Here is a 17,057-nt window from a genome sequence, read left to right on the forward strand (position 1 = left end):
CCCGGCCGAAGTCCCACCTGTGCTCTTCCCAGCGGACTCCCTCCCTCCTCTGAATGCCCAGCAGCCCCTGCTCTCTCTCTCCATCACTTGGCCCTGAGCTTGAAAGTCTTCCCCGGAGACCTGCGCCCTCATGCACGCTGCGCCTTCTTCCAACACCAGGGCCTCCCCCCATCCTCCACGTCCCGCATGTAGTGATATGTAGCATCTGTTCATGACGTCATGGTCAATGACGTAGTGACGACAGTTACTATTTATTTCATTAAGGGGGAAATAACTATCTTTGGGAAGCACTAGGGAAAATTAGCAGTTAAGGCTGCCAAGTTAATGAGTGGACAACCTTTTATGCCCAGGACGTGCAACCTTCTTTGCAAAGCCTGGAAATAGGAGGCATTTGATTTGGGGTTGGTTTCGTTCTACTTTGTGATTTATTTATTTGTTTTTTAGCTTTATGATTTTTTTTTTTTTTTTTACTTTTTAAATTTTTTTATTTTACGATTTTTGGGGGTTTTTGGGGTTTTTTTGTTTTTTTGGTTTTTTTGTTTTTTGGTTTTTGGTTTTTTTTTTTTTTGTCTTTTTAGGGCTGCACTCGCAGCATATGGAGTTTCCCAGGCTAGGGGTTGAATCGGAGCTGCAACTGCCGGCCTACGCCACAGCCACAGCAACACCGGATCCGAGCCACGTCAGCGACCTACACCACAGCTCATGGCAATGCTGGATCCTTAACCCATTGATTGATCCCTGAGCAAGGGCAGGGATGGAACCTTCGTCCTCATGGATGCCAGTCGGATTCATTTCCACCGAGCCACGACAGGACTTCCCTACCTTATGATTCTTATTTTTCCCATTATAGTTGATTTACAGTGTTCTGTCAATTTCAACTATACAGCAAAGTGACCCAGTCATACACACATATATATTCTTTTTCTCACATTATTTTCCATCATGTTCCAACCCATGTGACTGGATATGGTTCCCTGTGCTATACGGCAGGATCGCATTGCTTATCCATCTGTTTTTCTTGAGTAAATACAGAAGATAAAACTTTTTGAAGGTGTACCGAGGAATCAAGGTTACAGAAAGTGCCCACTACCTAAAGCTAGTCCAGTGCCTTAACTATAAACATACCCCGTTGTTGGTGACTAGATACGTGAATGACTGAATGTGTGAACTAGATGTGGGCACAAGCCACCTGAATTCAAAGGTTCTACATATTAGTGGGATTTTCAAAAGTTGCCTCCCTGGTAGGTGCAAAGTATTGGGATTCAGTCATTTGTATACCATTCCCCCCCCCCATCGTGCGCGCCTTTTGCCCAAAATAAAAATAAAGTAGCAGTCTGGTTTCTATGTTCAACAATTCCTGTAGTTTGCATCCTGTGCTACTGTATTGTACGAAAATGTGGCTGTCACGCAGGTGGCCTGGGGAACTGGAACTGAGTGAGTCTGTCCCTGGTGTCCTTCACCTGGACAGAGGCTGTCTGTCCAGAAATCTCAAAGTGAGACAGCAGGTTCCAGAGGGTGGGAGGGGAAAAGCTGTCTCCTGTACTCACCTGCGAAGTGTTGGTCAGAGAGTGTGCCTGGGCCTCTTGGCATTGGAAGGGGTGAAGTGTCTCAAGACCTGCTAAGGCAAAGAAGAGGGGGGAGTTTTGTCCCTCTTGGGGCTTGAGCATTAGCGATGGAGCAGTGTCCCCTGAAGGTGACGTGGAACTCTAACTACATCAAAGAGAAAGCTGGACATTAGTTACAGGGAGTAAGACAGATTTTATTTCTTACTCTGGCAATCGCAGTACCCTGTGTAACCTGAACTCCGTGGGAACAAAAGGCTGGAGGCCTTTGGAACACGGGGTGTGCTCAGGAAAAGCACGGAGGGCCAGTAAGGGGTGTGATCACGCCATCTGCCTGTTCACCGGCTCTTATTGAAGTTCCACTCCTGCCCTCCCGCAGTGCCTGGGAGACGGAGGCTCAGTCGTTTTTGATGATGATGTTTCAAAGGAATGGCTTCCGTGTCCTTGAGAAAGACACTCCTGGGTGGTAGAAGACACATAGCCATCTGTCTCTGTCTCAAAGGGACAGAGTGTGGGTTTACTGTTGTAAGTGTTCTAAAGTAAATGGCCTAAGGAAAAGGGAGCCCCGGGGCCTATGCCAGGTTTTGGCAGCACGGATCTTTCCCAGGCCAGCCCTTTCAGGGGGCCCAGCATCATCAGCTGAGGGTCATGGCCTTGAGCTGCTCAAAGTTATATGAGTGTCTTTTTCAAGTCTCTTAGTGTGGGGGTGGACGAGATCCTTTGTGTTGACGGTTGAGTTCTTGCAGAGCAAGGTTGAGGCCAAGTCAAGCAGAGGCTCAGAGGAGCCCGAGTAGAGTATGGTCAAGGGGCGAGTCATGGTCAGCACTTTGGGAGAAGCTGCAGGCGAGGAATGAAGTGGACCTGGGAGGGGGTGGTCCAGCGTTCCTTCCACTGGTTATCGTGGAGCCCCCATCGTAGTTCATGAGAAAAATGCCATTTCCTTCTACGACAAGAAGCATTTGTTAACTGATTTGTGACGAAAGGGATCTTCTTGGCAAAGTCAGACGTAAGCTTTTGAGGAACCTGGGACTTCGAGGTTCCACATCCAAGGTTCTGCTGACTCTCACGTATCCTAAGCTTCTTTAGATCAGGGGTCAAAAGCATGAACACAACATGGAGCCTCAAAATGCATTTTTTTATGTGAAAACCATAGTTTCATATTTAGTTTTGAGAGAAATGATGTACAGAAGCTTTCTTTTGCCAGTTGTCTTTTTTTTTTTTTTTTTCCGCAGAGTTTGAAGAATTCTTCCTCCTTCAACTTATGAGAAAAAAACAACAAAAACTCTAGTTTTTTAAGTTTTCTTTTCTTGGCTCCTCTCTCTCTCTCTCTCTCTTTTTTTTTTTTTTTTTTTTTTTTTTGCTTTTTAGGGCCACACTCACGGCATATGGAGGTTCCCAGCCTAGGGGTCAAATCAGAGCTACAGCTGCCAGCCTACACCACAGCCCACGGCAACGCTGGATCCTTAACCCACTGGGCAAGGCCAGGGATCAAGCCCACAACCTCATGGTTCCTAGTCAAATTCGTTTCCGCAGTGCCACAACGGGAACTCCCGGACCTTCTAAAAGTGGGGTTGGCCAACTATAAACCACAGGCCAAATCCATCTCCCACCCTGTTTTTATAAATAAAGCTTTATTGGAATATAACCACTTTTTTCACTTGCATACGGCTATAACAGAATTGAGGTGTTTCCACAAAGACTGTGGCTGGCTGGCCCTGCACAGGAAAAACAAGTTTGTCAATGCCTGCTCTACATATTCACAAACTAATTCTTTTTTTTTTTTCATTATATATAATATAATAATATATCATATATATATATACACACACACACACACATATATATATATATATATATATATATATATATATTCTCTATCTGTTTGAAACACAGAGTTGAAAAGCTTACAGAATCTATACTTGGTACCTTTGCACGTAGGTGTATTTCTCCTGAAATAGTCATGTGAGGCCCTCAAGTGGAATGGACAGCGTTGTTTCCAGCCCTGTTGAAGTTTGAGAGCAAGAGACCCAGAGCGTAGCAGGTAGCCAGGTCTTCTCAAAACCAGAACCGAAGGTGTTCAGCACGTGGAGAAAGAGACAGATATTGGCAGTGCAGCCATCCTTCATGAATTATGGAGAAATGTGGGGATAGGGTTCTATTTGGAAAAGAAAACAGACAACAATGACAAAACGTTTTATTTCTTTCTCTACAAAATGTAACCTTTCCTCATAAATTAATCATCCGTTCCATAAAACATATTCCCACTTTTCCTCTATAAAGAAATTGAATCCCAAAGGGTCAGAGGAGGCCTTTAGCTTGTGATCTTACTTCTGTGACCTGGGGGTGAAGAAATGAAAACATTTAAATGCATTTAAGCTCACAGCCAGATGTTAGATATTAGATTCTTGTAATTTTCCTCTCCCTGAATTTTGACATCTTAAAAACTAAGCTCATCACCTCACACCCATTAGGATGGCTATTATTTAAAAAAAAAAAAAAGGCAGAAATAATAAGCATTGGGGGGATGTGGAGAAATGAGAGCCCTTGTGTACTCTCGGTGGGAATGCAAAATGGTGCAGCCACTGTGGAAAGACGGTATAGTGGTTCCTCGAAAAAATTAATCCTGGAACTACCACCTACATGATCCTGCCATTGCACTTCTGGGTTTACACCCAAAGGAATTGAGGCAGGATCTAGAAGAGCTGTTTGCACACTCCTGTTCATAGCAGCATTGGTTGCAAGAGCCAAGAGGTGGAAGCATCCCCAAGTGCCCATCGATGGATGAATGGATAAACAAAATGTGTTATATATCCATGCAGTGGAATATTTAGCTTTACAAAGGAAGAAAGTCCGGTTACATGCTACAACCCGGATGTACCTTGCCCAGGAAAATAATCCCGTCGCAAAAAAAGACCCATACTGTATGCTTTTATTTAGGGGAAGTAGCTGGGGTAGTCAGGTCCATAGCCACAGAAAGGAGAATGGTGGTGGCCAGGGGCTGGCAGGGAAGAGGAGTGGGGAGAACGCAGGTAGAGAGTTTCAGCTCTACAAGATGAGAATATTGGTTTTACAATAATGTGAATATACTTAACACTACTGAACTGTACCCGCGGCAGGGGTGATGATGGTAAATTTTATGTTGCGTGTACTTTACCATAGTTTTAAAACATACTAAGCTGACCGCCTCCTTGAGCTAGTAGTTTTGAGAGAACGTGTGACAAAGCCCAGACAGTTCTATTTCGGCTCTGTCTTTGTGCTTTAGTTAGTTTATCTACTTAGCTCTGTCAGGTGACAGGATGTTTTCATAGGGAAAGAATCAAATCAAGCTGGTTGATCTTTTCCTGGCTCATTCCTGAGCTATTGTATAGATACAACATCAGGCGAGATTTTTTTTATTAACTCGATGATGAGGCCAGCACAGCCACTATTGTGCATTAGTGAGACAGAAAATGGGTTGATGGTTGATTTTGCCTTTGGATGCCATTGACATCGACTGGATTCCTATCAGAACAATGACATACTTCATCCCCTCACTCACTCTAGCCCGAGATGGGACCGAGAATCAAAATCCGAATTCTAAATTTCCACCCCAGAGTTCCCGTTGTGGCTCAGTAGGTTTCCAACCCCACTAGCATCCATGAGGATGCAGGTTTGATCCCCAGCCTGGCTCAGTGGATTAAGGATCCGGCGTTGCTGGGGCTGTGGTGTAGGCTGGCAGCTGCAGCTCTGATTCAACCCCTAGCCCAGGAACTTCCACATACCACAGGTGCAGCCCTAAAAACCAAAAAATAGGTGCTGTTGCTGGGGTGCAATGGACTCGACAGCATCTTGAGAGCACTGGGACGGGAGTTCAATCCCTGGCCCAGCACAGTGGCGTGAGGATCTATCTGGTGTTGCTGCAGCTGCGGCTTAGCTTGTGGCTGCAGCTCACATCTGATCCCTGGCCCCAGAGCTCCATATGCGGTGGGGTGGCCAAAGATAAATAAATAAATAAAAAGCAGAAAATAAAAAAATGAATGTGCTGCCCTGCCCAGACATTTCCTCCTAGCAGTCCATTGTCGATCCCTAGAATTGAGAAATAGTTGGACAATTTTATGGAAAGTGTTCCATCCATGATGTCATAAAGAATCAGTCTCAAGCAAATGAAAGAAATCAAATTCTGCTCTTTTCATTTGTGAATTAAGGGTTGCACACTTGCCAGCTTTCTGCATGTTGCACGTCCTTCCAGAGATGTGCAAAAATACCCATCAGAAACAAAACTTAGACGTTGCCATCACAAACGATGAACAGAGAAGGCTGAGTGTTCATTTAAAGGAGCAACGTGCTGCTTGTCACGACTCACTGCCTTGTCATAACTGCGAGGATGGATGACGTGGTTGTGAACAAGCAGAGCCTCGAGGAAAAGCTTTGAGTAGCACTGTGCTGCTAGACCATTATTCTTCATTGCCTATGTTATGAGATTTCTTCTTTTGGCAGTGGTTATGGTTTTCAGTTTTTCCAGTTGCTGCTCAGGTAAATGATTCATGCACCTGCTCTTCAAATATTCTGGAGGCTTTTTTTTTTTTTTTCCCAGGGAATAGTAGCTAGGTACTGAAGATTGATTATTTTCCCCCTGATGGAAATTAAAAATTCAGTTCTCCTATTTGAAGATCATGGCTTTATGGCCATATTGTTTTTATCATTAGCTGGTGAGTCCTTGGGTGAAGTACAGCCAAACCCAGTCCATTTCTGGGTGAAGCATCTTACACAAGAGAAGGTTGAGACAGAAAGGAAAAACGGTGTTTGGTGTGCAGAAGAGGAGGGGATGTTTCTTAGGCTTTTCCTTAGATTTGGAAGGTTTTCTTATTTAATTATGTGCAATTATTACACATTTCTTTTTCATGAGCATTTCTATTCTGCTTTGATATAAAAGTTTCTTTGCTTTGTTTTGTTTGTTTGTTTTTGTCTTTTTAGGGCCACACCTGTGGCATATGGAGGTTCCAGGCTAGGGGTCGAATCAGAGTTACAGCTATAGGTCTACACCACAGCCACAGCAACACCAGATCTGAGCTGTGTCTGGGACCTACACCACAGTTCACAGCAATGCCGGATCCTTAACCCACTGAGCGAGGCCAGGGATTGAACCTGCAAATTCATGGTTCCTAATCGGATTTGTTTCCGCTGAGTCATGACAGGAACTCCTGCTTTGATATAAAAGCCTTGATATAGCTCAGTATTGCAGGGCTAGGCATTGAAATCTATACGAATCTGTACATTTCTTACCTGTATAGTTCTTTCCACCTGAAATGACTGATAGGAGGTAACCAAGTAGATATTTCCCTCCATAAACATGGGCTTTACGGGTCATACGTATATAAGAGAAGAGAGTGAAATGATAAATTTGTGTGTGACTCGGTATTTCCTTTGGGCAGATTAACTTCTTCCTCCAGGGCAACTTGATCATAAAAGCAGTCACACAGTTTATTGAGTTTTATGTGCCAAGCAGCATGCTTTGTCTTCATTTGTGAAACCTCACTAGGTGGCAGTTAAATCACTGCTAAAATTTAATGAGATGATTTAAGAAATGCCTGGAGTTCTCATTGTGGCTCAGTGGGTTAAGCACCCGATATAGTCTCCATGAGGATGCGTGTTTGATCCCTGGTCGCACTCAGTGGGTTAAGGATCCGGCATTGCGGTAAGCGGCAGGCATAGGTTGCAGATGAGGCTCAGATCTGGTGCAGCTCCGATTCGACCCCTAGCCTGGGGACTGCCATGTGCCGCAGGTGCAGCCGTAGGGGGACCAAAAATCTCATGGTTTACAAACTATAAAATGTTGCCTAGAAAAATAGCAAAAATTGTATCTTTCATTCTGTGTATATGTACTGTAGCCTGTCAGTATGTGTTTATTTATTTATGGGGAGTCTAGGTAAGTCGTGAGGCATATTCCTAGCTTCGAAAGCCTCACATGGGCAGTATGATGTCTTGCCTAAGCCTTCACACACTGGAATCACAGGGCTTGGATTCAAGTCCAGTTTTGCACCTTGGGCAAGTTATTTACCATCTTCTTTATCTGCCAAATGGACCTAATCATACCAACCCTCTGGAGTTATTTTGACACTTACACAAAGTACTGTATGGAAAACACACCAAGCAGCTCCTAATACATAGCAGGTGTTACCATGGCAATGGAAGGCAGAGAAATCAAGTCTTCACACAGAATGTCCCTTTCAGGCAAAATATTTTCTGAGTAGACATTTGACGTAACTGTACATAGTTATGAGTTTTTTAAATTTTTGTTCAAAACCATGAGTTGACTAGATGCTAAGAACAAGTAAAATCCCTCAGTCTAACGCTGCTGTCTCTTTCTCTGTCTCATGAAGTACCAGATAAGTAAGAATTTTTTATTTTTATTTTTATTTTTTTTAGGGCCGCACCTGCGGCATATGGGGTTCGCAGGCTAGCAGTCCAATCGGAGCTGTAGCCACTGGCCTACGCCACAGCCACAGCAATGCCAGATCCGAACCATGTCTGCACCCTGCACCACAGCTCACGGCAACATCGGATCCGCAACCCACTGAGCAAAGGCAGGGATCGAACCTGCGTCCTCATGGATGCTGGTCAGATTCGTTTCCACTGAGCCACGACGGAAACTCCAGAAGTAAGATTTTAAAGCCTAGACATCTCTACAGTATCATCCGAAGGCTTTATTGCAGCAGAATGGATGTGACCATGAGTGGAAAAACAAGCGGTGAAGCAGGCAAACTTATTTCCATTACCTCAGCACCACGAAACCCTTTGAACAAGGGTTCTATTATCTTTTAGGTAACAGGTGGTAGCCAGGGTATTAAGCTGTTCTGGGCGGGATTTCAGATTTCCTTCTTCAGTGCTTTAGGCAATACCCTTCTATCGTAAAGCGATCAATAATAATTAGGCGTCTGGAATGAAATACAGTACAGCTTTATGCTTCCTACATCTGGAAGAGAAACTCAGTTAACTAGCTCTAAATCAATGAATTTTCTTTTTATTCCTGGGGGGCGGTGTTAGAGGTGGCAGAGAACTCGGTGGCAGTGTGATCTGTGGCTCTGTGCACAGGCACACACAAAAAAATAGATGTTAGGACACACTTCCCTACAAGTAGTAGAAGCAAACCCCCAAGCACTGAACTTTTATTTCTAACATAAACACTTGCATCACACAGTGTTCTCTCTCACTGGAGGGCCACCTGTTTCATGTTTAATGACAAAGTCTCTCATAATAGGTGATATACAGATGAAAGGGCAGCACGAGGGTTGTAAACAGGGCTTAATGTACATTATTTTTCACATCTTAGTTTTACTAACTCATGTTCTACCCTGTTCCCATAAGAGGGGACCAATAAATGGAAAAGGAATTAATTCTGCTGTGTCTTGTAAATCTCAGAAGACAGAACTAATAGTTATCCCGTTAGAATTTCTTTCTTTTTTTTTTTTTTTTTTTTTTTTTTGGTCTTTTTAGGTCAGCACCCAGGGCATATGGAGGTTCCCAGGCTAGGGGTCCATTTGGAGCTACACCTGCAGGCCTCCGCCGGAGCCACAGCTCATGGCAGCGCTAGATCCTTAACCCACTGAGCGAGGCCAGGAATCAAACCCACAACCTCATGGTTCCTAGTCACCTTCGTTTCCACTGCACCACAGTGGGAACTCCATCCCGTTGGAATTTGGTCTGAAATTTTCTGTGTGGGTTGAGGGAGGGAGGGAGAGAGAGAGAATGGAATCTGCAAAGTGTAGGATGAACTTCCCTCAGTGTCCTTCCAAGAGTGTTGAGCCTGATCCTTGCAAAACTAATTCCCCCAAGTTGCTTTTTTATAAAATTATAGTTGGTGTACAGTGTTCCTTCAATTTCTGTTGCACAGCAAGATGACCAAGTCATACACATATGTACCTTCTTTTTTTTTTTCCATACTGTCTTCCATCATGTTCTAACCTAAGAGATTGGCCATGGTTCCCTGTGCTATACAGTAGGACCGCATTGCTTATCCATTCTGAATGTAGCAGTTTGAATCTACTAACCCCAAACCCCGCTCCATCCCACTCCTTCCCCCAAACCCCCAGCAACCACAAGTCTGCTCTCCATGGGGCTCATTTTATAACCATCTATTAAACTATATAGTCTGTGATCTATTTCTGTTTCATAGATAGGATCATTTGTGCCCTATTTTAGATTCTGTATATGTGATATCATATGGTATTTGTCTTTCTCTTTCTGACTCACTTCACTCAATATGAGAATCTCTAGTTGCATCCATGTTGCTGCAAATGGCATTATTTCATTCTTTTTTATGGCCGAATAGATTCCATTGTGTATATATACCACATCTTCTTAATCCATTCATCTGTCAATGGACATTTAGGTTGCTTCCATGTCCTGACTATTGTGAATAGTGCTACAATGAACATAAGGGTACATGTCTTTCTGAATGAATGAATGTCCAGATATATGCCCAGAAGTGGGATTGCTGGATCATATAGTAGTTCCATATTCAGTTTTCTGAGATACCTCCATACTGTTTTCCATAGGGGTTGTACCAATTTACATTCCCACCAACCGTGAAGGTGGGTACTCTTTTCTCCACACCCACTCGAGCATTTGTTATTTGTTGACCTGTTAATGATGGCCATTCTGACTGGTGTGAGGTCATACCTCATTGCAGTTCTGATTTGCATTTCTCTAATAATTAGTGATGTTGAGCATTTTTTCATTTGCCTACTGGCTCACCACACATCTTCATTGGAGTAATGTCTAGTTAGGTCTTCTCATTTGTCACTTCAAGGAGGGACTCCAAGAAGAGTCTCCCCTAGTTTCAGAAATCAGAATCGAAAATGACAATAAATAATTTATTTCTGCAAAATTACCTCTAAAACTTTCTGCCAGTTTTCTCCCCCCAGAGCCGTAGGTAGCTGTTCTTCTATATAGTGGCCTGCAGGCACTAAGAACAATCTTACACTCAAATCCGACCTATTTGAAGAAATGGCCAGGAGAGAACTTTGTGGCTTTATTGCTTTATAATCACCCTTCCTTTCATTACTAGGCGTTAGTCTACTGGCCAACTGTGTAATTTCATTATACGGTGTCTGCCTTTTTTATTCCCCTTCAGAGACCATTGCATCAGTAAAAAGAGAAGTGGAGTTAAGTAAGAATGTCCTTTTAAAGTTTTTGCTTTGGAAAATAAAACATACACTGAGGAAAAATCATTACGCTCAACATATAGTTTAACAGATGGTTATAAAATGAGCCCCATAAAACCGCTGCCAAGTCACAGAAAGAAAATATTGACAGCATCTGGAAGTCCCTGAATGTGCCTTTCTGACTGCAGTTACCCTCCCCACCAAAGGTGGCCGCTGTCCAGATTTTTTATCGTCACTCTTTCCTTTTCCTTACAGTTTTAAAGTTGAGAGATATGCATCTCTAAACCATATATGTAGTTTGCCAGTTTTGGAACTTTATATAAATGGAATCACAGTATGTCTGTTCTTTTGTCTCACTCTTTTCACTCAACACAGCTTGTAAGATTCATTCCTTTTGTGTGCTTACTATTTTTTTCTGAAATTTTTCAAACATAAGAAACATCAAGAGAATTGTGTAATGATACTGTACACTGGTATAGTTATATATTTTTCGCCTAATGGTTACCAAAATCTGGCCGTATTTGTGGCCTTATTATTTTTTTCCTGAAGTGCTTTGAAGTAAATTCCAGGCATCCCTAATCATTCATCTCTGAAAACTCAGGACAATAATCCTGTATAACCACAAAACCGTTACCGAATATGCAGCAAAACTAACCGTCATACCCTGCTATCATCTAATATCCAGGCCCTATTCATATTTTCCCAACTGACCCACAAAATGATTTTATAGCTGGTTTGTTCAAACCAGGATCCAATCAAGACCCATGAAAAATGTGCCTTTAAGACCACAACTTCCAACTTTCATTGAGCCAGTGATCCTTTTTCTCTTGCACTTCATCAGTGGAAAAGGCCCCCGTGGGACCTGGCTGCCGCTCTGCTCCCACAGGAAGAGGAAAATCAGTCGCCTCATCTGTGCTAAGGACATGTCTTTCTCTCGTGCTCTCTGACTCCAGAGAAAATTATGCCACCTGCATTACTGTCAGAAAGAAGTCCCTCTTATCAAGGATGTCAAAACCCAAACTGTTACTTTGGACAGATGAGATGCTATGTGGTATTGAGCTGACGGGGTCAGTCTAGTCTTGACTTCTCTGGGGCATGGCTGGGGAGCTGCCCTTCCAGGGAGCGCCCTGGAAAGCACCTCTCTATCAGCCGAAGTTTCCCCCAGGACCACAGGAGGCCAGATGGATAGAGGACGCATCACTCTGCTCTGTTAGGATCTTTGCGGTCAGTCATGCGTTGCTCATCTCATGCTGCCAGACTTTAGGTTTTCAGTTGGCGTTGATTCCAGCATTGACCCGAAAGCTATTTGTGAAAGATCTTGGCCTCTCTGTGCCCCCTGCTCTTTAGACGGGCTGACTTCCCTGCTTCCTTTTTATCACACAAAACCACATTTGCTTCCTGAAACCCGGTATTCAGATCAGTGTTTCCCAGAAGGTTTTCCTCGGAGTGCAAGTTTCATGGTCATCCCATGAACGGATCGTGTTGTCCGATGAATTTGGGAGCAACCCGGGGTTCAACTGAGTTAAACCGGTGCCTTTAGGTCCTCTCCTGCTCATGAACTCTCTGATGCTCCAGGGCTGCACGGCGTTTCCCAAAATTATTGTCCTCAGAATCCTTTCCTCCAAGCATCTCTGGGGGTTACTCTTGCACAGAACAGACTTTGGCAAGTGCCGACCTAGGGGACTTGGCTGTTATCACCAACAACAGTAAATAAATAAACTCATCTTCTCTCTCGGGGGAGTTCATCTAAGCTGTAGCTACTCAGCGCTGCACAAGTGCATGTTGGAGATGTTAATTCGTGGGTCCCTCCACCTGGACCACTGCTGAAGTTTATGCTGTAACGATGGGGAGAATCCGGATCTCTGCTGCTTTTTTTTTTTTTTTTCTTTCTGCCTTTTCTGGGGCCGCTCCCTGGGCATATGGAGGTTCCCAGGCTAGGGGTGTAATTGGAGCTGTAGCCGCCGGCCTATACCAGAGCCACAGCCAACGTGGGATCCAAGCCACATCTGCAATCCACACCACAGCTCACGGCAACGCCAGATCCTTAACCCACTGAGCAAGGCCAGGGATCGAACCCACATCCTCATGGTTCCTAGTTGGATTCGTTAACCACTGAGCCACGACGGGAACTCCAGGATCTCTGCTTTCTTATGTGACAGGGACCCTTCCTGCTTATGTTCCATCTTTTTATTTTTAAATTTTTATTTGATTATTATTATTATTTTGCTTTTTAGGACAGCACCCACAGCATATGGAAGTTCCCAGGCTAGGGGTCAAATTGCAGCTTCAGCTACTGGCCTGCACCGCAGCCACAGCAATATGGAATCTGAGCCACATCTGTGACCTCCACGATAGCTCACAGCAACGCTGGACCCCTGACTCAGTGAATGAGGCCTGGGGATCGAATCTGCATCCTCATGGATTCTAATCAGATTTGTTTCCACCGCACCACAAGGGGAACTCCTAGATTCCATCTTTTATATGGAACGTCCATTGTTCCCTGTAAAAATCTAAACCCTTTAGATTTTTAAAGGAAAAAAAAAAAGTACTAGACTGGTCAGCCTCTCTGATGTTGAGAATCACTTGACCTTAATTGCCCCATATTTTTAAAGATATTTTTCATTTCGAATTAGTGATTTAATAAACTTTCTTTGGATACTCGAGTAACCGAAAACCTTCTTGCCTAGTTATTCAAAATGTTTGGACATTCATAGGACTCCTGAATGTCATCTGAGTTATAAAAAGCGCAATAGTTGGTGCTCATACACATTCAAGAGGTGAACGTGGCCTCTTTTTTTTTTTTTTTTTGTCTTTTGAGGGCCGCACCTGCGGCACATGGGGGTTCCCTGGCTAGGGGTTTAATCGGAGCTACAGCTGCCAGCCACAGCCACAGCCAGATCTGAGCTGCGTCTGTGATCTACACCACAGCTCATGGCAATACCAGATCCTTAACCCACTGAGCAAGGCCAGGGATCGAACCTGCAACTTCATGGTTCCTAGTCGGATTCATTTCCCCTGCGCCATGAGGGAACTCCAAACGTGACCTCTTGAATGTACTTGTCATATTGCTCTGCCTGAAACTAGACATTTATTCCTTTTTTTTACTTCTTTCTTGAACCCACCCATTGAGATTGACAGCCTTGTTGCTTTTCGCATTTGTTTCCTCATGAAATAAAGAGATCAGCTGGTATTTGCCATCTGACCTTTCAAAGTGGAAGACTTCTGGGTATATCCCACTCCTCCAAATCCTTAAGCTCTTCTCTCCTCTTTTATATATATATTGTGTGTATACATTTAGTTTTGAGTCTCTTCATCTTAAAAAAAAAAAAAAAGGAAATTTTTTTCTGGAGCTAGTGTAGACGCCGGTGGATTATTTCACGTTCAGTCCTTCAAGCGTAGAGTTGTTGCATCATATTCCTAATCCTCCTTACTTAGGTCAGCCCGTGGGGAGCAGAGGTAAGTTTCAGGTTCTGGAGGCTCTTTCCATTTGTCACTTGTAGATCTCTAGCCTAAATTCCCTGTCACGGGGGTGGTAAAACTTCAAAGGGATGAGAGCTACAGATTTTACTGGCAAGTTGACTATTTTAACTGAAGGGCATAAGACTGTGCTGTAAGCTGCTGCCGATTTCATCATTTCTCAATTATTTTTCTCTCAATTGTTGTCCCCTACAGAATGTAATTTAAGGGCCGTTGAGCAGAGAATTCAATAGAGGTGGATTAGCCTAAAGAAAAATCTGAAAACTTTCCTGCCCTGATACTATGAGAAGAACCAGAGGACTCAAAAAGCACCAGTATTGCTTTTTTTTCCCCCCCTTTCCTCGTTTTATGCAATATAAAGTGTTTCTTTTTTCCATCAGGACTGGGAGCACTTAGAAAATGCCCTGCCCAGTAAGCCTAGTGATGTATTCTAGAAAATTTCTCATACTTGTTCACAGGTATATTCACAGTAGCAAAGTTTATAGGTCAAAAACATGAAGCCACTTAAATGTCCTTCAGTTTCAGATGCTGAAATATAAGTTACGGCACTTAGATCGCATGTCATGGTTTGCAGTACCCAGAAAGGAGGAGGTGCTGCTCTAGGGGCTGATGGGAAAGTCTCTAAAACATACTGAGGAATGAGGAGAAAAAAAGTGGGAGAACAATATGAGCAGAACAATCTATTTGTGGTTTTTGAAAACTTTGTTTATACAGTGAAAACTTTTCATGTATTTTGATAAATAAAACATAAAAGTATACATGTGTGGCTGCACATGCAAAAATTAAAATGAGAATGTCCTAGTTATTTTTAATAAATTCATCCAGCCTAGGCATTCACGAAGCAGAATAAGCCCATCCAAGATGCCTGTTTTAAATTCATCAGTGTCAAAGAAGCATAGGATTCTTTGGCTTAGCCCAAACCCAGATGGAGAGGGAAACTGAAAAAAATAATTAGGGGGCAGTGGTGGAGAACTGGCTTTTCCGTAAATATGGCGTAGACCGCCATTGGTGGCTCAAAGGACGAGTTGATAAAAGTGATTAGAGCTGCTGTCACCCCATGACCAGAGTTAGTCTCTGAGCTTTGGTGGATTTTACTACTGAGAAGCAATCCTTCACCAGGCTTTCTGTTACTAAAGCATTTGCTCAGATATAAACAGACTTCAGAGCAATAAAATGGAACATAAAGCTGTGAAATCCTGCTTTGGTTTTACCTTGATTTACAAACTAGTGCAAGGATAAGTGTGTTTTAGAATATGATGGAAGATAGTATGAAAAAAAATATGGGAGTTGCCGTTGTGGCTCAGGGGTAACGAACCTGACTCGAATCCATGAGGATGTGGGTTCGATCCCTGGCCTCGCTCAGTGAGCTAAAGGATCCAGTGTTGCCGTGAGCTGTGGTGGAGGCTGCAGAGGTGGCTCGGATCTGGCATTGTTGTGGCTGTGGCATAGGCTGGCAGCTACAGCTCCAATTTGTTCCCTAGCCTGGAAACTTCCATATGTTTTAGATGCAGCCCTGAAAAGACCAAAAAAAAAAAAATGTACATAGATGTAGGACTGGGTCACTTTGCTTTGCTGTACAACAGAAATTGAAGGACCACTGAATATCAACTATACTTTTTTTTTTTTTTTTTTTTGTCTTTCCTAGGGCCACACCTCTGGCATATGGAGCTTTCCAGGCTAGGGGTATAATCGGAGCTGTAGCTGCCGGCCTACACCACAGCCACAGCAACGCGGAATATGAGCTGCATCTGTGACCTACACCACAGCTCACAGCAATGCCGGATCCTTAACCCACTGAGCAAGGCCAGGGATCAAACCCACAACCTCATGGTTCCTAGTCAGATTCGTTAACCCCTGAGCCACAATGGAAACACCAGTACATCAACTGTACTTTAATAAAAAAAAAAAATGAAAAAGGAATAGGAAAAATAAAACGCAGGTTTTGTTATTATTCAGATATGGTGAGACCAACGGATCTGTATATGTACAGAGGCAGTACATATACACGCACATATACATATGATGAAACATTAGTCATAAAGAAGAATGAAATATTGCCAATGACAGCAACATGGATGGACCTAAAGATTTTCATACTAAATGAAATGAAGTCAGGCAGGGAAAGACAAATATATGATGTCACCAACATGTGGAATCCAAAAAAAAAAAAATACAGATCAACTTATTGACAAAACAGAAGCAGACTCACAGACAGAGAAAACAAATTATGGTTACCAAAGGGGGAAGGTGGGGATAAATGAGGAGTGTAGGATTAGCAGATACACGTCTCTGTCTATAAAGCAGATAAACCACAAGGATTTACTGTATCGCACAGGGAACTGTATTCAGTGTCTGGGAGTTTTTTTGTTTTTGTCTTTTTAGGGCTGTACCTGCAGCATATGGACATTCCCAGTCTAGGGATCTCATCGGAGCTGCAGCTGCCGGCCTCCACCACAGCCGCAGCAATGCAGGATCCAAGCTGCATCTGTGACCTACACCACAGCCCACGGCAACACCGGATGCTTAAGCTACTGAGCAAGGGATTGAACCTGCATCCTCGTGGATACTAGTCAGATTCATTTCTGCCGAGCCACGACAGGAACGCCCAATATTTTGTAATAATGTATAATGGAAAAGAATCTGAAATATATATATATGTAAATGTATATATCAATATATATATATATGTAAGCATATATATCAGTTATATATGTGTGTGTATATAACATAACTGAATCACTTTGCTGTATACCTGAAACTAACACAATATTTTAAATTAACCATACTTCAGTTAAAAATTTTATCATTAAAAAAATAGATGGTGATAAAGATGCAAGAATAACTGTGCCTTTCAAGGTTTTCTGTATGGTTTTTA

The 17,057-nt window shown here is 43.1% G+C and overlaps 1 protein-coding gene and 1 long non-coding RNA gene across 21 annotated transcripts in view; both read left to right on the forward strand.

Annotated features, from left to right (window-relative positions):
* PHACTR1 (phosphatase and actin regulator 1) overlaps nt 1-17,057 on the forward strand; it is a 560,191-nt gene that overhangs the window by 420,382 nt on the left and 122,752 nt on the right. The window lies entirely within an intron of this gene.
* LOC146401185 (uncharacterized) lies at nt 8,994-16,098 on the forward strand. The gene is made up of 3 exons (XR_014809621.1): nt 8,994-12,645; nt 12,976-15,622; nt 15,884-16,098. It is a non-coding gene; the product is annotated as an uncharacterized LOC146401185 (long non-coding RNA).

The sequence above is a fragment of the Sus scrofa genome, chromosome 7 (assembly GCF_054392235.1).
Source record: "Sus scrofa isolate SSC_HxYL_T2T_F1_AM1 chromosome 7, Sscrofa_HxYL_maternal_Yorkshire_Landrace_v2.0, whole genome shotgun sequence".
Taxonomy (NCBI): Eukaryota; Metazoa; Chordata; class Mammalia; order Artiodactyla; family Suidae; genus Sus; species Sus scrofa.